The sequence below is a fragment of the Tachypleus tridentatus genome, chromosome 12 (genome assembly GCF_004210375.1).
Source record: "Tachypleus tridentatus isolate NWPU-2018 chromosome 12, ASM421037v1, whole genome shotgun sequence".
Taxonomy (NCBI): domain Eukaryota; kingdom Metazoa; phylum Arthropoda; class Merostomata; order Xiphosura; family Limulidae; genus Tachypleus; species Tachypleus tridentatus.
Window position 1 is genome coordinate 92,210,023 of NC_134836.1, and position 25,607 is coordinate 92,235,629.

Below are 25,607 nucleotides of genomic sequence, written 5' to 3' on the forward strand. Positions count from 1 at the left end.
GGCGTTATAATGGTACGGTCAATCCCACGATTCGTTGGTAAAAGAGTAGCCCAAGAGTTGGCGGTGGGCGGGGGATGACTAGTTGCCCTACCTCTAGTCTTACACTGCTACATTAGCGCGGATAGCCCTCGTGTAGTTTTGCGCGAAATTCAAACCAAACCAAACCAAGTGTATTATATAAAATCTAAAGTAATTCGTTCTTTAAAAACATGTCAAAGTGGCTAAGTCTGGCCCTCATCCTTCCATTGACATGATCATTTATGACTTAAACAGAGTTTTGATATTTTAATAGTTCTAAGCTTTAACCTCTCAAAACAAACAAAAGAAATACTACAATATTCTATATCTTGTAAAGCCATTTTCTAGTTTGCAGATGTATTAACAACGCATTTTTTACACATTAAAGGCGTACTCGTTACGTTAGATAAGCAATTTAGTGACTTCATGAAAATAACTGTCGCACTACAACATAAAATAAGTTGTGTTTTATTTAGCCACAGTGTGATTCATTGTTATTTGACGTTGTGTGGGAAAAGAGTAAAAGAACTATGTATTATTAAAATTATATTTACTCATCAACGATAATAAATATTTTAAATTTAAAACGTTTAAGAAATCCAATGCAATTGCATACAAATAAGCCTAATCGAAAAGACAAAAATATATTTTAAAAAAGAAAATTATATTATGGAGTATAATTTGTAAAAATTCAGTAATACGTTGATACGTTAATAATCTCAATGTACAACACGACGCGATAGTTTGTTGTTAAGAGCAAAGTTACACAATGGACTATCTGTGTTCTGCCTGTAGCGGATATCAGACCCTGGTTTTAACGTAATCCCTCAGACGCATTTATTTGAGTTATCGAGGTAAGCGCAATATTGCACCTATAAATGAATAACCGAACTATTATCAAGTAAGCATGTTATAAAACTTAAAAAAATAGTCAAATCTTAAAACTGTTACAACAGTATAATTAACAATAAGAACAACAAAAAACCAACCAAAAACGAGCACGTTGGATTAAGATATTTTGTACTCAAAGCTCGAAAGGTCTTCCGTATAACTCTGAAATGTAAGATTCACACTTATATTTATTTACCCAGTCGTTTTCATCCAGTGTGCAGTAGCATTCCACCGACTTTAAACTTTCGAGCAGAAACATAGTTACTTGGTGGACACTGTAGACGGACAGGCGGATGAAGAATATTTAAATAAGAATGTGATATATTTTTTTGACGACTGACTTCATTTGTTATGAATTAAGCGTAAAGATACACGAGGGATATCTATGCTAGCCGTCTCTAATTTAATAACAAATGATTAAAAAGAAGGCAGCTAGTTATCACCACCCACCGCCAACTCTTGGAATACTCTTTTACCGTTAAATTATAACGCCCCCACGGCTGAAAGGGCGAGCATGTTTGGTGCGACAGGGATTACGCCCACACGGCTGAAGAGTAAGTATGTTTTGTGAAACATGGATTCGAAACCCTGACCCTCAGGCTGCACCCTAATCATCTGGCTATACCAGGACCGTTTGACGATTCTCAAGAATATAAAACTGGTTATAAAATTTCAGTTGAATGCATATTATGTTTTGTAATTAAGTTAGACTAATAACCTTATAACCTTCATCTGACACATCTTGTAAACGTATCCAAAAGACAGAAAACACTACAAGCAAAGAAATACCTTGCAAGATTTATTTACTTCCAAAAAGTTTCAAGGATTAGAGTTTTAGCTTCACGAATCAATAAAATTATTTTTTAAACAGGTCATCTGTTTCTTTACAAGTCGTTACTTTACATTTTTCCTGTTGAAGCAAGACACTTATTCTCGCTCTCTTTCGCTTATACATCCAAACCTAAATTTATTTATTATGACCACCTCTTCTGCCAGGCTCTGAGAATAAAGAAAGAAATGCAGAGGAAGAGTATACAGAATCAACAAGTAATCGAAATTGAACAGAACGTAAAAAACAAATGTGTTATAACACATGACAGCCAAGAAAAGACGTTAATTAATAGCGTTTTGACATATCAAGAAATTCCACGAAGTGAAATGCACACACGTATGTATATGCTAGTCAATAAAACACGGTACTGTAAAGAAAGTTGCTACCTTTATTAGCTCATAATTTACATATAAATTGAACACATTCTCCTAAATGTATTGCAGAAGTTTAACGCTAAAAAGAGGAAGAACTTAATATAACATCTAATAAAATCTCCGTTAAGTATGTTAATGCATGCTTCTATTTTGCATAAAATACTATTTCAGTAACTAAATTATCCAAGACGAGTTTTACTTTTAGATTTTCAATAAGTCCATATTTATAGATGGCTCTAATTTTAAATATTTAAATATAATCAGGAGATTCACACTTGTAAAATTACAATTTATCTGGTGTTGGGGACATGCACGCACACAAAATTAAAGTCCAGCAATTGAATACAGAGCTACACAATGGGCTATCTGTGGTATCAGTCCATCAACTGAATACAGAGCTACACAATGGGCTATCTGTGCTATCAAGTTATTAAGGGCAATTTTTTTTTTTCATTCTAAGTAGTACCTTATCATTTTGTACTGTTTAGCATCGATTAAAATCAAAATTGAATATATATGGTAAAAGCTCTGTAGTTCAACGTGTTTACAGAATTTTCGAGCTCTTCATTGGGAAGATGAGCATTTGGGTATTACCTTTGACGATCGCATCGTTTCTTGCCACAACTGTTTTTTTTTTTACTAGTTATTTAAAGTATATAAAGGACGGAATCACATTTATTTTTATGTCATTCACCACAAAGGAGTAATCGAATAATTCAAGAAAGTAATATATGGCAAACAATTCTCTGCATAAACAACAAGCCGAAATCTATAATCTAATACTGCAGAATATGTGAGGAATAAAGAAATAAGGTCTTGGTGTCATGCGATCAGTTATCCCAAACTAAAATGCAAGAATTTATGCGTGAATAATGCGATTCCATATGTTAAGCCAACTCTTATACACGTTTCTCCTTGAGGAAGAGAAGGAATACTTAATAGCTCGGAGAAAAGAAATTCTGTTGGACTACTATATGTTATTCTGCTCTCAAATGGATTTTATATGAATGGTCCTTAATAGTAACACAGGTTTAAAAACAGCCGTTGTCGATGCATGGTTAGAATCGTAATATTAATTTACAAGACAGGTTAGCTGTGTTCGATCATACAGGTTTAATAGTTTTAAAATTCAAAATAAAAGTTATACAATACTCAGCAATTTATGACTAAAGATCACAAAAATACAAGGTATGTATGCAGTAATTTACATAAGTGTTAGGATAAAGTATTTGAGTTAATCATACAGTTAATATTTCGTGTCCCCCCCCTTTGTTTTAATAACTGGGCTGTTACAACACATTTCGTCAAACTGTCCTATGGTATTTTACTCAAAATGATTTTAATATATTCCCATAGAGTTTCCTTGGAAGTAACGTTTGATTTGTAAAGTTTCTGATGTATCAAATCCAAGATCTGTTCGACTGGGTTGAGATCGGGACTCTGTGGAAGCCATTTCAGTGACTCCAGCAATTTTTTCCTTAGCTAAGTAATTTCTGCATAAGTTGGATGAGTGTTTATGGTCATTATTTCCTTGGTAGCAGAGTCCTTTACCGATAAATACGTAAACCACAGGGTGTGCCATGACGGATCAATATCTGATTGCACTTGCACTGGTCCATTATTCAGTCTATTTTGCAAATATCTCCTGTCGCCTCAGCAGAAAAACACCCCAAAACCAGCATATTGCACCCCCCATGCATCATGGTAGGTACTACACATTGTGGTATATTTCACCTCACTGCTACCGGACATGCAACTTACACTTTGAACCAAATATTTCAAAGTTGGGCTCATCAATCCATAACATCCTCTTCCAACCATCAACAGTACAGTTTTTGTACTTTCTAGCAAATTTTAGAGAGAATATTTGCAGATCAAAGTAAACGTTTTTCTTATTTCTAACTACTACACAGACAAATGTTTCATTCTTGTTAAGTCTTCTTGATATTGTTGATCTAGACATTTTTCTGTCATTTGGTTGTTTATCTCATGGTTGAGGTCAGTGACAGTCTTCCTTCTGTCCCGAAGGCTACATAAACGAAGATACTTAACATCAGTGTCATTGACTTTAGAAATTCTACCTCTTACTTTCCTATTTTCAAATTTATCTGTCTCTGTCTTACAATCTAGGGTGTACTTGACATTGTCTGGGGAGCATTATAAGTCTGCTGCAATTTATCGAAAAGTCCAACCAGTATAACGTAAAGCTTTCACGCGAACTCTCTGCTTTACTGACAATTCTCTACGGTATTTGTGCCGTGGCATGACAACAAAACTTAACATATAGTGTTAAACACTGTTTGTATCAAGGCATTTTTGTGCAGTGCTATCAAGTTGATTTATTCTAGCTTATACCAATACCATATGTTAAATTATTTCTATATAGAATACCATGATGGTTATTTCAGACCCTAAATTTGATCAGTATGTTCATTCAGGCAGAGTCTTTTTGACACATCCTTGGTATAAGTATATGGAAATTCCAATGAGTTATAAATATTCTCACTCTGGCTCATTCCACTGTCAACAGGGATCACTGAACTATTACTAAAATGTTGAAAGTTACGTTTTGTGATGGCATGGAAGAATTAGCACCGTGAAATGGAAAGAAAGACAAAATACTATATTTTCCTAACACTTTTACACAATTTTGTATATGCAAGTAACAGTGGTGGCCATGGGCGGGATTTGGACCAATATGTAAAATAAGCTAACATAAGCCTGATTTATTTACTGTGAATGTTGTGTATATACTACGTCCTAGAGGCCTGGCTTGCTTAGTAGTTAGGGCGCTCGACTCGCAATCTGAATGTCACTGGTTCGAACCTCGTCACCGTACAAGGTAGCCCTTTCAGTCGTTGGGACGTTATATTGTGATTGATCAATCCCATTAGTCGTTAGTGCAAGAGTTGGCGGTAAGTGGTATTGACTAGCTACATTCCGTCGAGTTTATTATTGCTAAATTAGGGACGGCTAGCGTAGATAACCCTTGGGTACCTTATCGCACAATTCAAAACCAGCCAAACCACATCCCATGAAAAATAACAAAAACTGAGCGCAACTGTTCCCTCTTTGCCAACACCTAATCCCGCATATGATGACAGCCCATATGCGAGTACTGAACACACCAGGACATGTGTGATAAGAAAATGGTACTTCAATTAAGATCAACTTTGAAACATGAGAGCGAGTTTCTCTTTCGTTTGAAGATCACATGCATTCAACATGAATAATACATTCTGTTTCGACTGCACGATAGAGAGAGATTTTGTGATGCAGTTTTTATTTATAAAACCGTTACTAACAAATGTTAAAACTTTTCAAAACATGTACTCTAAAAACAATCTGGTATTCGTATAAAAAAAAGGAGGAACAAAGGTATATCTCAACTATGGCTTCATTACTCTTATAGAGCGACAAACAGATTTTGCTGGATATAAAAATTGCTAGACGTTAAATTTAAATGACATAAGCATATTAAATGCTGCATAAACAACACTACAAATCTAATGAAATTAGCACTGTTTAAGCACACATATTTATACATACCACTAGTAACGAAACGTTAGTTCCTTTTAAAGGTATAAGGAACAATATTCCAGATACAGTGTTATCTTGGAGCAACTCTCTAACCGTTGAGGGTATTCAGTGTAATTGATTTGATTAGGTTTTGTTTGTAACAAGTACGAAAGATGGTGAAATCAAACTTAAATTACACAAACTATCAAACTTGAAATAGGCCTTACACTGTACATAACCGTTGGCTTACAAGACGACATTAGAGTTGACCACAATGCAAAAGCCTATTGAAGTTGCACCGAGGAATATCTCCCCCTCATTACAAGAAATACTGATTTCGAGAATACGTAGCTAGAAGATTGTGAATGAACTTCTGATTTGTAGTTTTCGTCAACTTCAAATTCTTGTTCATTATCTGTCAATGATTCCAAGGTTTATCATCATCACCGAACTGTCTTACTGGTTATAAAGGTTGATCTGAAATAGCTTAGGTTTGTTTCAGATTGTTGCCCTGAAACGATCCGTTTTTCAGGGTTTTTTTTCGCTTTAACGGAAAACAGTGGAAATTTCTTTAATTTTTTTATTTTATGTTGTTAGTTCTATATTATTTAAACATGTGATAATAATAGAGAAGAAAGATTGTCAGCAAATACGTGGACGTAAAGAAAGATATTTTCTGAGTATTACTTATTAAAGCAATGGTAAGATTGCGCGAACAAAAATAGTTATGAACTTAGTTGTACCATCTTCAAAAGTATATAAAATGTGTAATGTTATAGAAATATATCCGCTTTAATATTTGCAAATAAGGTATTGGGGGCATTTAATGTATATAGCTTTTTTTTTTTAATTTGGGGGAGAGGTTAGTTGCCAAGAGCAAGGCCCCTACCCCTGTGTCGTACAGAGGTTTGGGAACTTATTCGTACGCCACAGTTAAGTACGGGTAGCGAATCGGTGTAAAGCCTTTCAAAATAAACTAGAAATCGGATCTTTCGCACAAAAACGAACATTAGTATTTCACAACAATTCCATGGATAATCACGAGTCGTTTGAGTTGAGCGTGAAGTAGATTTGAAGCCATCCGGTTGTTAGCTGAAATATACGCGACTTTGGGAGTCATTCTTCTGTCATGATTTACGGCAGGTATATTTTTGTTAAGAGTATATATTTCTAAATATCATGCACTACCACCCCCACCTCTCCCTATTATCACCGATCTGTCAGGGTAACAAATACAGGGTTTGCCGTAATTCAGTTGTATGATCTAACCGTACCTTAGTCATATTTCAGTTGAAAGATAAAATGAATAGCGAGTCGAGCCCCATTTTGCTCCTCTCGCCGCCCCTACAGCTACGCCATTGAAAATATTGCTACTCTCCAGATTTGTAGATATACTCCAAAGCAAAATGCAAGACACGTAAACCAGCAACACTGGAAATTTTAAAATTCAATACGAAAGTAAACACTCAAAATGCTTTAACACACACCACTTCCATTCCCAACTGACAATCCATTAGTGTTATTGTATTCAGACACGTACATATTAAATATGCAGTTACTTTAAGGTAACTGTTGATCAAATCGAGTTAGTACTGATTTGACTATTCCCTTCTCAGACAGCTACGTTCGATTTACTGAAGACCCAATTTTAACTCTATTTATTCTTCAAAATTAGATAAAAACATTGTATAAACATATAACTTTACCACTATACCTGAACCTTTCAATCCCTTTAAGCGAGTTTAAAACTATGCACACATTTTAAAATAATCGATAATTATTTGTAACAAACATTGGTACTTCGTTTTTTTTAACGTCACAATAACAACAATATTAGCAACTTCCTTTATGTTAGCAGATAACTGCGCGCGTAGGTTTTAGCTTGAAAACTACAAAAGGCCCTCTGTTTATTGATACGGTTTACTTATTTATTTGTATTGGCGATTTAGGTCTTGTGCGCAATGTACACAGTTAACTGTATTGGTTCATGTACTGATCGCTGCAGTTAGTTACCTGATCATCACCTTATTAACGCCCTCTTCACCTTGTAGTCCCTGGAGTTTTTGGACTGCAGTACCGTTTGTTTTTGTTGGCTAGTAATTCGTAACCTACATAAACAGAAATGATCAACTTCTGTCACTCGTTTTATCCGTTGGTTGTGCTATTAGTGACAAGTATTTAGCCCGTAGAAACAAAGTAAGTGACCTCGGACAAACGTTACCACATTCGTAGTGCTAATCGCAAACCAGAAATTGTAACAGATTTTGGCTACAAGCAGCAAATATTTACACGAACTCATAGTCGACAGTATCATCACCGTCGTCTGCAGCTAAGAAAGTACACAAGTCTCATGCAAGCTAAGTGGTGTTTTCGTTGCACAAGTTTAACAGCAACTGTAATACTCTTTGTTCTTCATAAATTTTAAAAGACTGTAACTAGAGAAAAAAATCTTCCCCCATATATCAAAGTGACCTCTGTTTATTGATGTCCAAAGAATAGTTATAGACGTATGAAATTATTCAGAGATCCATCTTTAATACGTGATGAAACATCAATAAAAAGATTCCATAGAGAATAAAACCTTTTCCAAAAATGCGACTCCAGGGAAAGGAGAAGTTGGTAAATAAAGTTTGTTTGTTTTGAATTTCGGCGCAAAGCTACACGAGCACTATCTGCGCTACTCGTCCCTCATTTAACAGTGGGAAGGCAGCTCTCTCTCTCTTATCGTTTATTTGGATATTTGTGTTTGTATACCCGGGAGGGTCAGGTTTCGTCTATCTATTCCTCCTTCATTTGCATTGGTATAACATCTGTCAAGTGTATTTATACACTGTACACGAGGACCAGAGTAACACGCACTTACTCAGGCCCCTATCAGGGCAATGTTCATGCACTATCTACATATACACTTGGTGCAAATATATCATTTCTCTCAAAAGTTCCATAACAATTTGCACTATCACTAGATAGGTATTAACCATAAAACATTTACATAAATCCTCTTTAAATGTTTATTAGTTAATCCCTAAACTAACATGGAGTTTAGTTGGTAAGTGACCTTTCAGTTTTATTTGATATATATATATATATATATATATTGGGAAAAGGTGTTTAGGACTATCCTCATCATGTATGCAGTATCTGTCTAGCTCGCTTACTAGTTCGTTTTTTTTCTCAAATATTTGTGAAAATAATTTTTTTTTGTACTATGTAGGAGTCTATCTGCTATTGTTGCTATGTTTACGTATTTATGTATGAATTCTGATGAAGTAGTTCTGGACACTTTATAAGTTGTTGTGAGTAGTGTATTTTGTATTGTTTGTAGTTTGGCTTGTAATAGTTTCATTACTTACATTTATCCCTGCAGGTGAGAAGGCAGCTAGTTTTGGTTTGTTTTGTTTTTGAATTCCGCGCAAAGTTACACGAGGGTTATCTGCGACAGCCGTCCCTAATTTAGTAGTGTAACACTAGAGAGAAGGCAGCTAGTCATCACCACTCACCACGAACTCTTAGGCTTTTACCAACGAACAGTAAGACTGAGAGTCACATTACAACGCCCCCACGGCTGAAACGGCGATCATGTTTGGTGTGTGGGGAATTCGAGCTCGCGACCCTCAGATTATGAATCGAGCGCCCTAACCAGTTGTCATGCCGGGTCAGGTAAATAAAGAGTAAACACTATGAAGACTCACCTTAGGTCATCTTCTTAAATACATTTAGTCTTGAAATATATGTTACCCTAGCTTATGTTAAATAGAATTAGACAAAAGGTACCATTTCAGGGGTAACATTTTCACAGCTGCACAATGAGGCACTGTACAACAACCAACATATTCGTTACAAACAGCTAAAAAAAAAAAAAACCTAAGGCTGTAAATATGATAACAGGCATTAAATTTTCTTTAAATGGTATAGCAAAAATGCATAAAAATGTATATACATTTCAAAGTACACACATATACCTTCAGGAATATTTATAAAAGCTTTCTAGATTATAATTTTAAGTAAATACGTGAACCGGAGAAAGATAAAGGGATTTTCTATTTATTACCAAAGTTCAGAAAAAAACACACAAAAAAAACGTTGAAGTGTGGGACATATATCAGGATCGAACACAACTTATGTAACAGACTACTACAAGTAAAATAACATCTGAAATAATATAAATTGCGAAGTAAAACAAATACTTTTAATGCTGAAAGTTTTTCAAGTTTCGGGACAGTTTAACACAATTGCTTTTACTTTCTCAGTGTGATTTAAAAACAAAATGTGTCTTGAATGTAATTAGCATAAGAATTAAAAGAAAAACGTTAAACTGTGTTAACGGGATTCTATGAAGAGAACGCAAAGAAGACCATATGTAATGTGTGTAAACTTCCCATTAATAGCCATAATAGCTAGTGAAGTGGTAACAAAATGTGAATACAAGTATCATACACACTATTAGGAAGACTCCATCTTGTTTTATTCAACAGTGTCAAGTATGTCTCTGTCCGTTATCATATTTCTCCTAACCAAAACTCTTTATTAAGTGTTAATGTGAACGTAATTTCAAATAATAATAACCATTATATTAATCAAAAATATCTATTCTTTAAAAAAGGCAGATAAACTATAATAGCGCATTGTTTTTTTAAATAAACAATACGTACTAAAGACAAACGACTTTTTTTTCCTATATTAAACCAAATTACTACAGATTTCTAATACAAAAGGTCGTGGTAAACTGCAAAGAAATTAAAAGGGAAGCATACTTGTTTTACTGTAGCACCCAACAAATACTATTCGAATATTTTTATCTGTTTTGGAATTATGTATAACTACCAAAAAAAGTAACCCGAGCTCCGATATTTGATTGTCAAGAATAAATTACACGATAAACTACGCAGATAAAACAGAGGTCAAGGGAAGTTTGTTTTCATACATAAATTTTGTTTCAGGTACCCCTTCAATGTTATAAAATGGTTATTTCAGCTACCCGTTTATAATTTTTGAACTGATAAGACTACAAGGAGAACAGCTATGGCCAACAGCACCTATTGCTACCTTTTTTTACTTTTAACCAAACAGTTTGGTTTGTTTTGAATTTCGCGCAAAGCTACATGAGGGCTATCTGCGCTAGCTGTCTGTAATTTAACATTGTAAGACTAGAGGGAAGGCAGCTAGTCATCACCCTCACAGCCAACTCTTAGGTTACTCTTTTACCACGGCCGAAAGTGCGAGCACGTTTGGTGTGACGGGGATTCGAACTCGCGACCCTCAGATTACAAGTTGAGTGCCTTAACCACCTGGTCATGCCGGGTCCCAAACAAAGAGATTTACTCGTTAATCCTAGAAAGCGTTCACGACACGACCCCCTAAGTAGAAGGTGAACTCGTGGCAATTAGGACACGCCCGACCAGAAGCATATCAGAAGAAGACAAATTACCAGCCATCATTATTAAAAATGTTTTGCCATATCTTGTTTCTATTGAACATCTGTGAAGTGCCGGTTTCATTGTCTTTAACTGCATGTATGTAACCAGCGAGAAGCCACTTTGTACACTTACAGAATGTATATATGTAATTCGTAGGTTGGCAGCCACGTTCTGATAATGGGTGGGGAGTAACTGAGAAGAAAACACAAAAATACTATAGTGGTGTTAAATATTCCCACTGAGGGTTACGTATTGTATCTAGTAGTGTTAAATATTCCCACTGAGGGTTACGTATTGTATCTAGTGGTGTTAAATATTCCCACTGAGGGCTACGTATTGTATCTAGTGGTGTTAAATATTCCCACTGAGGGTTATGTATTGTGTCTAGTGGTGTTAAATATTCCCACTGAGGGCTACGTATTGTATCTAGTGGTGTTAAATATTCCCACTGAGGGCTGTATTGTATCTCTTGGAATTAACAATGACTAAACATATTACACTACACGACAACTGGAAGCAGAAGCAACGAGAGTAACATTTCTCTCTTTGACAAGTTCAACAACGAGACAGAAGCCACGCAACCGACCTTTTTTAGATCGATAGACGCACAAGCAACTAACAGCAAGATGGGCGGTCTCTCGTTCAGCCAAGCGCCAGTGAATAGCTGAAAGCTATGAAAAGAAAGGTTCGAAGAAAAACTTGTGTTTAAAATATTCATTAAAACGAGTAAATAAAAAAGTAGAACAAAATATAAGACGTGTATATATCTTTCATACAATATTTCTGTGAGTGTTCAGTTCCATATACGTATACAGTTATCCATTACTCCGTTATCTGTATTACCACAAACACTAGAGTATCACAAAATAAACAACCTATTTCTCTAAGATGAATTTTGACAAAGCATAGAATCAACACCCACAAACAACTGAAATGGTAAATGTCCAGAAACACGCAGTTTGTTTGTTTTTTTAAATATTTAAAATTATAACTACAGTATATGCAAACTGGCAAACAAAAATAACATGGTTCGATGAGAAACAAGGCATCACTTATATTGCTCGTTCAACCAAACATTCTCTTAATATAGAACTAAGAAGTCGATATAGTAGGTCTTCCGAGAGAAGGGATTAAATTTGGTTTGATACATAGACGCTAGAAGTATGTCTATCTTGCAGGTTGCAGATAGGTGGCGCTATTATAACGTGGAAATACAGAAAAAGCTGCCACCAATGAATGATAAAATTATAAACAAGTAATATAGCAGGTATTTAATAAAATAATTCCAGTTTTAAACGTAATAAATGCCAAATTACAGTGAGTGTAATGAAATATTCTGTCCAACTTATGCAAACTCGTCATAATAAATTGATTTCACTTGCTCCTACGGTTAGTAATTCCCTGCTGTTCCCTTTAAGACATGTAAAACTCATTTATTTATTTAATTATTAAATACGTCATCTGCAATCTTTCTATAAAATAACCTGCTCAGACGTTTACGATTTATATATAACAACTAACGTAGACCTTAGCACTAGAATTTCTTTGAAACTCGTCGAAAATATTATTTACTTATATTTTCTAAAGAAACCGTAAGAGAAATAAACTTATAACTTGCACTTTAAAAATTCTTACAGGACATCCATAAGAAACGTTTGGCTAAAAACATGAAAAATTGGTTCGTTGTACAAATATTGCTTTAACATCCTTGTGATTATATTGGGTCTGGACAATATATAAAAGATCAATACCTTTGATCTTTTGAACCAGATCCGAAGTTTGAGGTGGAATAAAAAACCTTTCGTTTTATTAAAAAAGGTATATAATTTTATTCATAAAAAATAACCAATTAGTGTCACCGAAGCAATGTTCTGCTTACCACGTGTCAATATTGGTATGAATAGGCAGATACGACTAGTTGTTTACTTTTTGTTTGTTTTCAAATTTCGCACAAAGCTACACGCTAGCCGTCCCTAATTTAGTAGTGTAAGACTAGGGGTGAAGCAGCTAGTCATTACCACTCACCGCCAACTCTTTCACCAACGAATAATGGGATTGACCGGCTGAAAGATCGGGCATGTTTAGTACGACGGGCGAATTTGAACCCGCAACTCTCGGATTACAAGTCGAGCGCCTTAACCACTTGGTCATGCCGGACCTGTCCTGCTAAAACATTGTATATATAATAAAATATTAAATTACTTAATGAATGGGTATTCATTTAATACAGAAACTTTCCATTTTATGGCTACGAAATTTGTTTCATAACCTATCCATATAAATCTTTATAAATATACTTAATTTCAAACAGTTAACCCTACTTACGAAATTCTGCATTGTATAGACAGAAACGTTTAGATTATGCTTTTCAACTATGATTTATTATGTTTCGAGCAAAGTAAAACTTTCCACATCAAACGCTATGATAGAATGTATGGTTGTTGTAAATAAAAGAAACAGAATAGTAACTATTTAACATAAACCACAGTATTTCCATTTTATACCTTTTTAGAAAAGAGCACTGATTTCTTGAATAACCCTAAAATTATCTTTTGAAAGAATTGTCAAATATGCCTTAATTAATACACTGTAATGTTTAACAGAAAATGTTATACACCACTCATCTCCAATGTGTATTATTACATATTACTTACGATAAATGCATTTCTGTTTCACGCGTGTGTTTGTTTTGTATTTACGCAAAAAGCTACAGAAAGGGCGTTCTGTACTCCGCCCACCACAGGTATCGAAAAACGGCTTCTAGCAGTATAAATCCGTAGACATGCCGCTACGCCACTAGGAGGCGCGTGACTGTGATTAGGCTTTTGGTTCCATTTGTTATCAGTGCATTTAAGCACTAGTATTTATTCTAGAAGGTTTCCATTAAAAACTTAACAAAACGTAGACTAAAATTAGCGTCTCCAGTAGGAAGCACACAGTATATATATTTTTTTTATAATGTTTTGGATTAATAATTTATAAGTAATACACACAACATAATTGAAGTGGTGACTTTTTCGTGTTCTTCATTCCCCAGTGGCTCAGCGGAAAGTTTACGGACTTAGAAACGCTAAAAGCAGGGTTTGAATCCCCATGGTAGACAGTGCGCAGATAGATCAATGAGTAACTTTACGTTACACGAAACGAACGTGTTTTTCCACTGTAAATTTGAGAACTATTCACTGGGCTTTAATGGCAGAAGAGAAAAAAAAAAATTGTTTATTTCTTGAACTTTGGGCAACTTGAACCGTAAGAAGTTCTACTGGTTAGCGTACCCAGACAATAAATTCAAAGATTTATGATTCGTAATCCGACATTTCTGACGGTGAGTGCGTTATAAGAGTAACTATCATATCCCATCAATCGATCACAAAAAGTGCAGCCGAAGTACTGGTAATGAGTTCTGGTGATTACTTGACTCCACCATAATCTATCAGTTCAAAATTGAGGACGGCTAGTGCAGTCCTCTTTGTAGCTATGGGCCACGTTCTGAAACAAACAAGCCGATACGAATTAAAGGGTATTTCGCAAGACAAGCATACCCATTGACCAATTTAGACAGTTTACCAACTGTGGAAGTTCGCAGTTAGTTTCCATAAGTATAGTCATGTACACATTGCGTTGATGTTAAAAACATCTTTAAACACGGTAATAGAGAAGATTATGCGAGTCTTTTGGCTAACAGAGGTGGAAACCACTATTACAGTGCCAATACAATATTTTAATCTACATGGAAAAGCCCCAAAAAGTTAAGGACTCTATAGAAACGTTGTACCGTCAATTTAAAGGGTCATGAAGCGTGTTACAGAAAGAGAGCCGTGATGAACCAACATCCTAGCCAGCACGGTCTCCATCCAGACATCACTACTTCAGAGTTTTTTCTCTAAGGTTATGTAAAGGGTATCATCTATGGGTCAAAGGTGCCACTACGTGAACATATCACAGATAAACAGCTACTGTGATGCCTGACACGCTGACTAATACACGGCTGGACATCAAATATTGACTCGATATCTTGAAGTCCACCAAAGAAGCAAGTCTAAAAGTGTAGCGACGTAAAATGGTAAGAGAAAACTGTATACACGTGTCCTTCGTCCAAACAAGTCGTAAGTTTGTAACTATCTCTATCATAGTTTAAGTTTTTAATACGTCATGTAATTTTCGACAAATTTATACGCAAGTATGTGCAAACAAGTGCTATTGATATCAATTTAAACGATCTACAAAGCATACAGAATTTGATTTTTACTTTGGATTTTTAAACTCTTACAGATCGTGTAGCATTCGATAAAGTAATTTCATTTGGGTGCTGTAAGCTAACTGATCATTCTTTCGGTTGCTTACTTACAAGTTTTAAAATCTGTAAAAAATAATAAAGATCAACTGTATAACGTGTGAAGATAATTATGAAAACGGCGACACATACAGACCTCACAAGTAGTAACTGGGTAGGAATATGCGAGTTTCATCACAGCCATTGGTGAAGGAAATTTAAATATAACTGATGGTATCCTGAATGCTGGTAGGTATAAGCAAACTTCTATTCATCATTTCATTTCCTCAATAAAAAGGTCTGAGTAATGATTCGTCTTCTAGCAAAATAATGATTCCAAAAAGAAATACAAACTAGTAGCGAATAAGCTTAACACTGTACTAATTCTTTGTATTTGGTTTAAGTACACCAGCACGCCTTGTTTCTATGTTCTCATTAATTTATCAAAGTATGGTTGTGAATCGTTGTTCCAAACGTCCTGTATTATTTTCCACAATTCAATCAAGTTGTTTGCTTGACATTTGAACCTTTGTTTCTATATAAACCAACATAGTATTAATAAAATTAATATCTGGACCAAACCTATGTTGCGAGTATTCCATCAGTTCTCCTTCCATATGTTGTTTTACAACACTTGCTGCATGCTTGAGGTCATTATCTTGCTGGAAAATGAATCCTTACTCAGACCTTTTTCTTGAAGGAACAAAATGATGAAAAAAATTTGACTGCCTGCCAGCATTCAAGATGTCATCCATTATGTCCAAATTTCCCTCACTAACGGCTAAGATGAAACCCACTTTCACTTGCTTCCCCACACTACTCCACTGTAGATGTTGTGCGTTGACTGTTACAGTCTCTCCCATCAAACTATTATTGTTCGTTAAAAAACAGTTTGAATTTATCTGCAGATTCGTTCATCTATTTTGTGAGGTCTGACGGCCATAAACCTTTGGCTTGGTTACATAAATCTAAGCAGTGGTTTACGAGCTGTTACACATTCATTAAGGTCACTTCGTTTGTTTGTTTTTAAATTTCACGCAAAGCTACATAAGGACCATCTGCGCTAGCCGTCCCTAATTTAGCAGTGTAAGACTAGAGGGAAGGCAGCTAGTTATCACTACCCACCACCAACTCTGGGGCTACTCTTTTTACCAAGGAATAGTGGGATTGACCATCACATTATATCGCCCCCACGGCTGAAAGAGTGAGCATGTTTGATGTGACGGGGATTCGAACCCGCGACCCTCGGATTACGAGTCGAGTGCCTTAAACACCTGGACATGGCAGGCCTAGGTCATGTCGTAATAATGTTTATTTTAATATTCTGGTAGTAACATTTACACCTGTACCTATAATCAGGATACTGATAATATCTATACTTAGTTGTCGTCGTGTTACTTAACATTACTTGTGAAAGATCCCCCCGCTGGTACAGCGGTAGGTCTACGAATTACAATACTAAAATTTGGGGTTCAATTCCTGCCGATGGACTCAGCAGAGAACTCGATGTAGCTTTCGTATAAGAAAACGCGCACATACTTGTGAAAAGTTTGGACTTTCCAATACGATCTTTCTTCTACCAACAGTATTAGTTTCACTACCTCTTTCGGAGTATCCATACAGCTCTTGCTGAAACGTGAAATTCTGTTTTACTTTAATGCATAAAGTAGCCTTTTACTGATTTCAAGTTTAGCCTAAACAACTGCAAGCTCGAATAAACAACAAACTCCGAAATTATGATGCATCTAACAATTTTTGTTTGTTTTGAATTTTGCGCAAAGCTACTCAAGGATTATCAGCGCAAATCCTCCCCAATTTAACAGTGAAATATTATAGGAAAGGCTGCTAGTCGTCACTAAATTACGTGGGGTACTCTTTAACCAACAAATAGTGGGACTGATCGTCACTTTTAACGCCCCTACTGCTGGAAGGGCGAATCTCAGATTGCGAGTCGAGCATCCTAACCACCTGCATGTGCTGGACCACTTAATTCTTTACAAATTAAAATAATTATCATATTACAGCTGTCAAACTTCTGGTATTGAGAAGATGTTATTTCCAAATAATTAAAAGTTTCTTGCTTCATCTCAGTTATCCTACAAAAGTTCAGCGTTTTAATTTCATAAGTCTTCGAATTCACATTTATATTCATGGATACTGGCCAGACTGAGGTTTACACACAAACACAAATCTGAATTACTTTTTTTAAGCACTTGTTATAAATATTCATAAACAAGGTTAGCACTTGGTTTCACAATTCATTTTGTCCACCGTAAAGTTAACTTTATGGATGTGTTTATAACGTCATGACAATATGAAAGTCAACAGCATTAATATATGGGAGATGGGGTCCAGGCATGGCCCAGTGGTTAAGGCACTCGACTCGTAATCCGAGGGTCGCGGGTTCGAATCCCCGTCACACGAAACATGCTCGCCCTTTCAGTCGTAGAGGCGTTATAACGTGACGGTCAATCCCACTATTTGTTGGTAAAAGAGTAGCCCAAGAGTTGGCGGTGGGTGGTGATGACTAGCTGCCTTCGCTCTAGTCTTACACTGCTAAATAAGGGACGGCTAGTGCTGATAGCCCTCCTTAGCTTTGCGCGAATTTCAAAAACAAACAAATATGGAAGATATTGAATCGTCTACTCACTGATAACTATGACGTAAAAACGTATTCAAAATAGCTCTGCTTTCTTGTTGCTTCTATAAAAATCAAGCTAAGCTTACTCCAAACTTATACGACACTTAGTACCCTTTCAAAATTTTAGAGGTGTTTTCTACTCTCTAAAAGAAATCTAATAAATCATTATAACTGTCAATTACATTCATGTTGTTGTTACTAAAACGTATTAGTATCTGTTGACGACAAACACACGAAAATATTTTTCTTTCTATATTTTTTCATTTTGGACTATATGTACATCAATCTTTGTCACCATGGCTCCAACGGAAGATTCCTCTTCCTCTGTACTACATATTTAACATTTCTCTGAAGTTATTAAAACGAAACATTATTAATACTGTTCGTAGAAATTTGGAATTACAACAGAGTAAACGGTTTAGCCAAAATTCCAAATCTGATATTAACATAATTCATTATTTTCCTTGAGTCGTAGTTTAACGTTTTTAAGCTAAAATCGTTTAATAAAGTTATGTTAAACTGAAGATATACAGATCAGTTCACACCCAGCTTATAAATGTATGACGAATGGATACGAAACACAAACAAAGACACAACAAGTTACAATAATGTAAAAATACAAAAAGAACTATATTTAATGATACAAAATAAAGTGATGAAAATAAAAACAGAGAAATATCCACAAGTTACCTTAAAATACTGGTATCAAATATAATTTTTTTAGACAGGTCCTCCTACCTTCAGAAGTATTATTCGACGCAGTACCCAGCCTAATGTTTCAATTGATACCGAACCCGTCAGAAGGTTCACGCCGTAGTTTTCAGATTAATAAGGAGTTTGTCTTCTGAAAATCAATCCTATATCTGACCTACAGAGGACGTTCTATCATCAAGATACACAATTCATTACAACTACAAGTTACTTTGAATAAAATGAGTTTATTTTTATCATTTCTTGGGCTTTTGAACCTTGAAATACCTAAGAAAGGTCTGAAGAATTAAAAAAAAAAACTGTGCAAAAAAGCATACATCACATTTTCTTTGAAGACGGTAAAAATAACATTCTCTTAAAAGCAATCTGAAAGCATAAGAAAACAAAAAACTCGTGCTCCATTAGTCAGGGTGGTTATTTTCACTGTATATGTGCATTAATATATATAAAAGTGAGCTGTCCTGTCGGTACTCTTTATCCGAGACACTGCCAGCTATACCAACGAGACTTTTCGCAGCCAGTGACGTCATTAGACCGAAACTCAAAAGATACTTTTTTCCGATCTCCATGGTATTTACTTTTTTATTTCATCAAAATTTATCGATCAAAGGATAACTCTACCGCTGATAAAGCAAAACACATCTAAAGGTTATATGTCATAAAGTTAAGCTAAAGAATTTTAGCCCAGATGTTTATCCACAACGAGCAGTTGATGGAAACGAGTTGATGAAGAGTTTATTATTTGGCCCCGTGTTAATAACTCTTAAATACTATTTTGTAAATATATCAAAATCATAAGCTCTAAAATTCTGTTCAGTATAAGAGGAAAAAAAATCTGTATTATTTAAGGTTTAAAGATACAAAAATCAGGTCCCGGAAAAAGTCTCGTTAATCGCGAATTTACGCATGCTGACGATCACGTGAATTACAGAACAGCATGTGCATTAGCCGTGACAAACATAATTGATGAGAAAAATCTCTATGCATTCAGAATTAAGTGCTGTGGGATCCACAACATATACGTATCAAACAGAACCCACTACTCTCATGCAGCAAAATAAAGTTAATAAACCCATCAACTCATATTATCTTCCGGTTATGAACGAGAGACTATAAACAATAATAATAATACTTCTATGCTGTACACAAGCATCAAACCACAATTTCCATTGTTTTTTATAAAATTCAAATGTCATAAGGTTCGAGATCAGGTGAAAACGAGAAGCCTTATAATGGGCTATCTGCATTCTTTGCGCAGCTGGGAGTCGAATCCCGGATCTTAGTTTTGAAAGTCCGTAAACTTTACCACTGATCCACCGATGATCATTTGGTTACAACATAATTAATACAGAAAAAGGGCGTACACTAACCATCCTCGTGTCGAAATTAAGATTCTAACAAATTATAATGATAATTTTCCTAGTTAAAAAAAAAGAAAGGTGTACACGTTGGAAAGTACTCAGTGGATCCTCTAAGTCAGTGGTTCCCAACATTTAATAGGTTCTCGCACCCCTCACAGTAGTTATTTATTTAAAAATAAAGGCCAAAACAAATTTTTATAGTTAGGTTTTAATGATATATAAACAAAATCGAAAAATTTGGAAAAAGAAAAAAATATTACAACAAACTAAAAGTTGCATAAACCCTACATGGCCTACAACAAATAAATTTTGATCCATGCATGAAATGAAATTTCTTTAACTTTGAAATGTTCAAATGTTTATAAGCCAATTTAAATTTAATGATTCTTTTGTTCCTGTTTATTTCTTACGAGTTTTTCAAAACGTGACACTTTGTTGCTGATAACAATCCGCAAGTCTGCCTGTGCACACAAGCGATTTCTAGATTTTGTCTTGATTGACAAAAGGGCACTAAATCCAAACTTGCATACGTATGTCGTCACGAATGGGATGAGCACATTTAGTGCTTTTTCACAAAGTCTTGGAAACATGTCCATTGCCGAACACCAATATTGTTCCAAGGTTTTGCTTTCAAACTGCATTTCAAGAACTCGATTTGTGTGCAGTTCAATAAGATCTTCCTTCAGTTCTTCATCATCTGACATATCCAAATTGAAGGAGTATGGATTCATAATCCATTCTTCAGAAGTTTCCAGTTCTCCTCCAAAATATCCAAATGATTTTGATAGTATTTCCAAATGATCCACAATTTCTTCACACACACATGGAATTAGGGACTCATCCTCACCTACCATTTCTTTGTGATGGAAAATTTAAAAGATTCCCTTTTTTAACTCGTCAACACCAAAGATGTAACTTTTCTTTGAAATCATTTAACTTTTCGCAGCATTTCAATATGTTTATGATTTACCTTGAAGAGATACACTCAGGTCATTCATACGAGTGAAAATCACTCAAATAGGCTAGCATTTGGTTGAATTCTTGTGATTCTATTTCTCCGGGCAGATAGATCATAGTCACGTTCCTTCAGAAAGTTTTGACTTCTTCTCGCAGTTCAAAGAAGCGCGTTAAAGCTCTCCCACGTGACAGCCAGCGGCCTTCTGTGTGGAAAAGCAAAACTGAAAGCTCACTTCCAAAATCTTCACAAAGCGACTTGAAGAGGCAGTGGTTCAGAGCGCGACCCCCAATCCATTTGATGGTCTTCACAGAAATGTCAAGGACTTTTTTTCAAATTTGGAGGCAATGTTTTTGATGCCAAAGCATGTCGATGTCACCATCACGTAAATACATAACATAAATAAATAATAGACACTTTAAGACGGCGTTCACGAACGTAACCTAATTAGTTGTGCCGAGTATTTAGGTCACGTTTACATTTCGTGTGTTGTTTGTTTACAGTTGTACATTAAGATTTCGGTCTGCGCCGGTGACGGTAGAAACAATAGTTTATCGTAACAAGGTAAAAAGCTACATCTGTGACAAGAAAAATAAGAAATAAAAATCGAACGTATTTTTTTTTTAATATATAGGATAGTACCGTTAATATAAACAAAAAAAAAGACAAATGTTATCACGCACTCCCTGGAACGCTATCTCGCACCCCTGGTTGGGAACCACTCCTGTAAGTAATTACACCTATATATAAAAGTAAAAGGCTGAATATTATACGATATTAATAAACAAGTCTTTGTGAAATGATTGTTTGTTTGTTTTGGAATTTCGCACAAAGCTACTCGAGGGCTATCTTTGCTTGTGAAATGAACAGAAACGGATTGAATGTAAAGAATTGCTTTTTTAATACCAGTACTCAAACATTGTTGATGTGAACATGCTTTATATAATATAAAGTCACTGTGACTAGATATAGTCCAGCTTGTATATCTTTGGTAACTGACAATGAGTGGAATTATCCGAAATTAGTATAACCCAATATCACACGTTGATAAAAGTGTAAAATGGACGACAAAACTATTTTTGAAATATTAAGTTTATTTATAGTACTAGTGCTGTTAGGTTAAACACGTACCTGTTTCATTTACTTTTACTATTTCTTTATCTTATAGCAGAACCGAACACAGATGTTTGTAACAACTGACATTTCTTATGTTCATTATAATTGCACATTAAGTGGTATTAGATAAATATTTAAGTTTTATAACATCAAACTTCATAGATATTTCCCCATTATTAGGCATGAAGTAGGCGACTCCTTGAATCAAACAGTACTGCCTCATTTAGTAACATGAGTGTTATGTTCTATATATTTTCAATGAAACACTTCTGTTACTTTTAGGTACTTCAGCTTGCAATGACATACTCGTATACTGATATATACCATACAGGGCCCGGCATGGCTTGGTGGTTAAGGAAACGACTTGCAATCTACCTATCGTGGATTTGACTCCGTCATAAAACAATGATCGCCCTTTCACACATGGGGGCTTATAAGTGTGATGGACCATCCTATTCATTGGTGAAAGCGTATCCCAAGAGATGAGGTGGACGGTGTTGAGTACTTGCCTTCACTACTTCACTGGGGACAGCTAGCGCAGATAGCCCTCGAGTAGCTTTGCGCGAAATTCCAACCAAATATATATATATATATATACGTCTACATTTATATTCCATTTTCTGTAAATTGTAAAGTATTACAGTATAATTTAAGATGAATTTAATCAGATCAAAATTCCACAAAGACATGGTTAAACGGTAATCAAACTTTATTACGTACAATACAATTTAAGGAGTGTGTGTATTTGCTATTTGTGTGGAAGGCAATGTGATCAATCCGTTACTTTAACATTATAATTCAGTACGCAATATATTTGATTCTCTTGTAAGAAAAAGCTCGCTGTCTGTTCATTTCCAAGCATTTCGGTAATAAAACCAACTTCTGCTATATTTACACAAGAAAGAATCATTAATAATACAGATTAAAAAAGGTATTTAGACAGTAAATAGGCGATCATTTAGTTAAAAAGTTACTAAAGGATTGTTCTATTAATTTTGTAGCGTGGGCATTACTCTGAGTTTGGTGTATAGCAGAGTTATAAAAATAAACGTGCACAAAGCTCCCGTAAAATAAGATTGCGAATGCAACTATTGTCTGATTTTCGAGCTGACTGTATGAAGCATCAACTTCACAGCGTACTTAACTTCTTTGTTCCAGCGTTTAAAAAATGTTCTCCAGTGGTTAAAATCCTCAGCGAGGGATAAACACGTACCTGCGTTAAATAGAAATATACAAGATTCTTTGCGGTATTTAGCTGTTAAAGCGTATTTTAACCGATGTAGGAGGTTCAGATCTTAACAGTACAAATGAAAATCAATACAATGTTAACGTACGGAGCCTTCAAGTAAAAACCTTTAAACGAAGAGATGAAAAGGCACAGCACAGAAACATGTTATTGTAAAAAAATCCATTAAAGCGTAATTTATCCCATCCGTATTACCTTAAGCTGGTAGTATAATATAATTTAATATTTCGTAACTAAATTACGCCAAAACTGTGACTATCGAGAAGAAAAAAAAAATGGTTGTGGAATTGAAGTTTGTTGCTCACGTGAAACTTCATGAATTTTCAACAAGTTTCTATTGTATGGGCAATATCCAAAATGTTATGCGATAACATATAACGTACAAAGACATGGGATTTGTGCGTATTATGTAGTAAGTGGATGATCCAATGTGTACTATTTCCTCAGTAGCCATTTCGCTGGGCTCATATATTTGAACACGCCAGAATACTTTCTTACTGTATTTAGAAACTGACAGTTTTACGCGTTTCTTCCGGTAAGACGGAACGTACACCAACACATTTTGTGTATTTTATTCGTGAAATTTCAAGCAATTTCAGACCCGCTGAGTTGGCTGTATACTAATGGAATTTTGGTTCTCGGGACGCATCCATTTTACAGTTCGCATCCTAAGTCTTGCTACACATCTAAGAAATAATCGATGCAAATCCAGACTAATGCTTGTCAAAATTCATTTCATAAGTGGTGAAAACTCCTGTTGTAATGCATTGATATTTTTAGCAAGAGGATGTGGTATAACACCTAAGGATTCTTACATCAACACGTGCTCTTTTTTTTAAAACATGTTTCTACGTTTGCTTAAAAGTTATGATGTTTTGTAATGAAGACGTCGTCTTCAGTTCGCATGGTTTGGCTGCACCGCCGACTTAACCCACTGACTGCGGCTGCTCCAAATGCGCGCGGTATTTATGCAAGCCGTACATAATATACGACACACTCGCATTCGACTGCCGTAGGGGCACCGTTCCCTATACGGAAAATCAGCAATGAGTTGAGGGTATATTGAACACAGGGTCAGAACAGAACCTTTACATCTCGTATAAAAATTACATACTTATTATATGATAAATCTATTAGAGAATAATTTTCCCGAACAATAATATACAAGCAGTGGATTCCTTCCTTCAGTTTGATTTTTTTTTTCACACATTGTTGAACAAGCACCAATGAGTTGTCAGTATTCACGAACTTGTAATGCAAAGGGTCAAGTCGCACCACAAAAGGTTACAAAGAAGTCATCTCCACGGTAATCTACTTGTAGTGTTACGGAAAATGTGTTGTTTTATATTACATATTTCTTAATAATTAACTCAAAACTGCAGGAGTGCAAACTTTTGTTGTTGTTTTTCCAAAGATATCAATTTAGCACTATAGATATTCTTATATTACTGTTGAATATTTACCAGTTGTTTCATTTGGAAGCGTACAGTGGCAAGCTTCTAAGGAAAAAGGTATTTCCTAGAACAAAAATTTAAAAACAGTCTATGGCGTTAGGCGGCCTGTTCACTTCTCTGTTTGCTTGCTTTCAACGTTTTATGGTAACTTAGTTGTACGCATTGTAGTAAGAACTTTACTTCAGGCATTTTTGTAAACAGATAAATACATGTTGATGCTGCCTTCGTTCAATTACCTTGGTTTAACATACTAGCAAACGAATGTGTCATTTAAATCATATTCAAGGGACGTATTGAGGACCTTAGAAGTGCGTAGGTACAATACCTAATCGCATGTTTCAACTAAGACAAACAAAAGTCAACAAGTGCCTCAACCAGAGAGAATTTGAAATTGTGTGTCTAAAATGAAACATTCTACCACGTTCCTGAACTATTTTCATGATATTTTCGATTTAAAATGGCATGTTTCATACATATGAATTTATGATTTTGAAAAAATGTATTATTATACAGTATTCAAAAACACGCTAATCAAACAAGTACTTGTAATGATAGTTAAATTAATTGTAAATGCAAATTATATATTAGAAATGGTGATAAAAATGTAATTCTTTTAACTGTAATGCACTATTTCCAAAAGAATACGCCGTTCTTTAGTGTCCATGAATTTTTGAAGGGGACTTTTTCATAGTGAAATTTGAAGCTTCTGTGAAACTTCATGAACTTCCAACAAGTTTCTATTGTATGGGCAATATCCAAAATGTTATGTGATAACATAAAACGTGCAAAGACATGTACG

The 25,607-nt window shown here is 35.2% G+C and overlaps 1 protein-coding gene across 6 annotated transcripts in view; it reads right to left on the reverse strand.

Annotated features, from left to right (window-relative positions):
- Positions 1 to 25,607, reverse strand: part of LOC143233996 (calcium/calmodulin-dependent protein kinase type II delta chain-like) — a 159,032-nt gene that overhangs the window by 59,948 nt on the left and 73,477 nt on the right. The gene's annotated exons all lie outside the window — the stretch shown is intronic.